Here is a 4,655-nt window from a genome sequence, read left to right as displayed (position 1 = left end):
CCTCGGCATGTGAGGGGGGGGGGGGGAGGGGAGGAGGGACACCTTTCACGCGAATGAAGGGATGAAATGAACACAAAAATGATCAACTACAAACGAAAATATTTCATATTACAGCCATCTCAAATTTCAGGAGTGCACAGATGCAAATATATAGCTACGCTTTTTACGGTTCACCCCTACTAAGAAAAATGGACGTGCTAGCCGGCATTCCGATTATACCATGCCAAACGTAGGTGGAGCTTAGTTGATCAAACAATAACAAAAGAGATAAAAACTGAACACTCCGGGGCTATATAAAAATCGGTTTATTTTATACTGCATTAGAATGGTTTAACTCACTTATTTTTCGTGCTGCAAAAAATTACACAACAGTTTTATTGCTTGATCATTTTCAAGGATGAAAGACCCAGAACCAAAACATTTCCCTGCCATGTCGCAGAGACAAATACCAGCCGTCGCTCATGGGAACTGTAGTTTTTTACGTAAGAAAGCGCATTTGTTATTTCTGGGATCCTATTTTTAAAGCTCATAACAGGTGGAATGTTTTCACCGCAACCGCTTTCTGTCGGGGTCCTCATTTATATGTATGGCTATTTGTTGTTCGTGTATTATGGATGGCACCGCCATTCTCTTGTCAATAACATCCCGATCTGTTTGCAGAAACGTTCGGTAAATGTCATAATTACAAACCAGAGAAAATAACCACTGTGATTTTTAAATACCCCCATTTTCGTTTCAGCTTCAGTTTCAGCAGCATTTTTATTTTGTATGTCTGATTTCCAGAAATGTATCCCACCCGGTACAACTTGTTTAACCACAATCCACGGTTTATTATCCATCGCGGGACAAAAAAAGATTATTTAATCAGCATTAAATGACAGTAACGTGTTCAACTAAATGGTTTTCGCATGTGGTGACTACAGCACCAGAGCTGCCGTTTCACACAATTCTTAAAAACACGAGTAACTTCAAACATACAGTAGGTACAGTAATATGTTAAAAAGTAGTGATTATATTTTTTATTAACTGATAAAGTTCAGCACACTGGAATTACGGAAGAAAAAATGGAAAACATGTACATCATGAACCAATTTTAAAGATGATGTTTATATGTGTTAATATATGTAATGTATGTGTTAATACAAACATCAATATACGGTGTAGTCAAGATAATCCCCAGGTTAGCAGTGGTTATATATTAATAAAACAGTGTTTCTTAACCTTGATTTTCATTCATCACTACATTTACTCGTGGTTACTAATATAAATATATTTATATATTTATAACAGTGAACAACCGATCGCTTCTGGGTGATCCCCCTAGTTTGCAATGATACCGAATCAAAGATTATGCCAAGACAGTGCACGTTGTATTGTCTAATTTCTAGTCTCCGGTCTCAGATGGTGAAGCTTTTTGCATGTTTTCATCTGCTCCTCCTGTTTTCTTCTTACTTCTTCCAGTGTTAAAGTTCCCCCTGCAAAATATTTACACAATAAGGAAAGAATTATGTTTCTTCATTAGAAAAATCAGAATCAAAGCAAAGCAAAGCACGACTACTGTGCCATAAAACTTTCTTTAGGGTCACCGAGGAGCCTTAAACATGGAACAAGGAACCCCTATTTTCATCCAAGCAAAATACAGTAAAAACAACAAATATGATGTTACTAGATGATCTTATTTTCTTTTACAAGAAACTCTTTAGTTTAAGACAAGACCTCGGTCGGCTTCTGAGAATAATTTGCTCTACTACGCCCTGTAGTGGTCAATTACAACACTGCAGATTATATAGCTATTGTTATTACTAATATGAGATGTACTGAACATGTTAACACTGTCTCACACCAACAGCACCCGAATTGCCTTATATAGCACGTGTGATCCCAGAGGATCCCAGACTGATTTACACAGAGAAGGGGCCTACTTAATCCTCCTCTGAAGCTGAATTAAAAGGGGCATCTTCAGGAAACTCAGATTGCACAGTGCTAGCGTGGAAGTCTGCCAGTCACTGGGATTAACACTCTACCCCTTTGAAAAGAGAAATGGAATCTTAAATGACCAAGAAATCTGGACCCTGATTTAGCTTCTCATGCAAAGGACATCACCTCCAACAGAACAGCTCCTCTGGTCACTCCAGGTTTGGAAATTGGTCCAGAAGGGAGATGATTATTATTAAATACAATGAAGACATACATTTCAGCTGCTTGTGACTGGATTCAGAGAGTACTCACCTACAGCACTTGGGACAAAGGACACATGGCGCACTTTCTGATTATGTTTGAAATTTTCCAGCGCTGCCAGTTCGACTTCAGCTCCTTTGTCAGCCATCATAAAGAAATGGTGAGAAAAATGTCTAAGTCATTTAGTCTGGTCAGGATCCCCAGTATCAGCTGTTTAGATAATTATTTTAAAAAGAATAAGAATGATACATTAACATTTTTTTTTCTTTTTTACATTGAATGTGTGGATGTTTGTTGTCTCATATTTATCAAATAACTGACATTGTTCTTGTTTTTTTCTGCTCTGCATGTTACTCCAAGATAAAGAAATAAAATTTACTTTTCTGTAGTTCATCCCTCTTCTTTGGATTGGGAGGGATCACTGTAAATGCCCCGTAACTGCAACAAACAAACCAAACAAAAATCATCTCTTAGAATTAGATCTTGGGTGGTAAGGAGAATCTAGAGGGGAACATTTTCTGTCACACCTACCAGCATTGAAACACATAGAAATCAATTGGATAATTATGCTCAGAACTATCTCAATGATACTATTTTTAAACGACACATTAAACTGGTCGGCACACAGAGTTCAGATCTCTGTTAGGAATACCTGTTTGTTTTTATTACGGAGAAGGACCTCTTTTACAAACTAACGACGCGACTTAGGGGTTAAAAGAAGTGTAGGATAAACAACCTATTACTTACCTTTGTGTGGCATTTGGAGACGTGTCGTGTTTTTTCTGAGCACGCTGATCTTTCCCACTGCACGTTATAGCTTTAGGCTTTGATGTTACGGTGTTCGGTTTTGTTTTTCTCCCATTTGGGGTCTCATAACTCGCACCTCCGCTGGGGTCACGGGCGTTGCTATGGTTACCTCCGGTACAGCCAGTGGCTCTGTTTCTTTTGGAAGCGCAACAAACCGTTGGTAATTTCGGTTTGGCTTCTGCAGTCCTCAGTTTTACAACCCCGGAGTATGACATGCTGTACCACAAACAAAAAAGAAAAAAAATATCAAAATGCAACGTACCGAAACGTTTTAAGTTACTTAGGGAAACTACTACGAGCAGTCACAAGGCTGGACCACCACTACCTAACATTCAGATTTTTCTACTTATCACGGCCTGAGATTTTTAGTCTTGTTGACGAAAAAAACAGCTATCCCTTAGAACTAAAGGAGAGTCACAGTTTTAGGCAAATATAGACATAAATACCCAATCCGATTCTAATAGATCTTGACAGGATTGATCCGATTAGAGCTCGGTTGACATCTGCAAAGAACTCTGGGAGCTGTAGTCAGTGCCGTGTAATTCTCTTGACCAGCTCTGATGTTGTTTACTGTCTCAGCAGCAGCACCTTATTCTAAGAGTTAAATTGGCATCTTAATGGTATCCAACAGATAACAATTATCATTTTGAAACATACGTAGGGTTTCAGAAACTATTGTGGAATTAAAATGATTGCCATTTATGAAGACGAAATGTTCTTCTTATTTCAGAAGTTGTCACATAATCCTAGGACAAAAACTAAAAGGGAAGCAAAAAAGGGAAAAACTATGTGGTTACATTTGTACAAAGGTGAAATGTGCTGGTGAAATAGTTTAAAGTATACGTAAAAAAGGCCTGTTGTATGTCATTTGTTTGTTTGTGCATGGACACATTGCTGTACAAAACATTTATACATTTGAGGGGTAATCGGTAAGGTACATCTTAAAAAGTGTGTCCTGGGGTTGAGTAAAAGACTTTTGATATCCAAAAATAACGATATAAATAGTCCTTTCATTTTCATATTTCTTTGCTGGAGAAATATGATGGAGATTTGCTGCAGAACTCGCCGGCGAGAGAAATCAGAAAATAGGTATATCCATTTATACGATAGCAAACAATCATCCTCTTCTTGACGATTCTGGAGATAACACTTTGCTATGAAACATGTTTGTCGACTTGCATTACTCTAGAAATGCATTTAAATCTATAGATTTTGTTATATCAATTCCAAACTGACTCAGCCTTAAAATTCTGTGTGATATTCACACAATTCAAAGAAACGCCAGACACCCAGAGAGGCATATACCGTACGCTCCCCCAGGTGGGCGACCGTTAAATACTATGCGAATGGTATTTTACAGTTTGCGAGTACTTTCTGTCAAAGCTGGGCGACATAACAGAAGCTTTACTGTCGGATATTAACTGTCAATACATGAGGCAGAGAGAGCGAGAGAGCTGGGTAGAGAGAGGGGAGGAAAGAGAGAAAGAGAGGGAGAGAAGGAGAAAGGTGTTCTGTACGCCTGTTCGGTAAATACAGTAAAGACTTCACAAAAGAAATCTGAAAAGTGTCTGGTTGTGTAAGGTCCTCCTACACTGCAAGTGGTGCTGTATCTATTTTTCCTTTCTGTCTGTACGTAGCTTTTTGTTTTTATCTCCATTTTAGGGAGCATT

Source organism: Atractosteus spatula, chromosome 4, assembly GCF_055471065.1.
Source record: "Atractosteus spatula isolate fAtrSpa1 chromosome 4, fAtrSpa1.hap1, whole genome shotgun sequence".
In the NCBI taxonomy this organism is placed as follows: Eukaryota; Metazoa; Chordata; class Actinopteri; order Semionotiformes; family Lepisosteidae; genus Atractosteus; species Atractosteus spatula.
Note: the sequence above shows the minus strand (reverse complement) of the source record.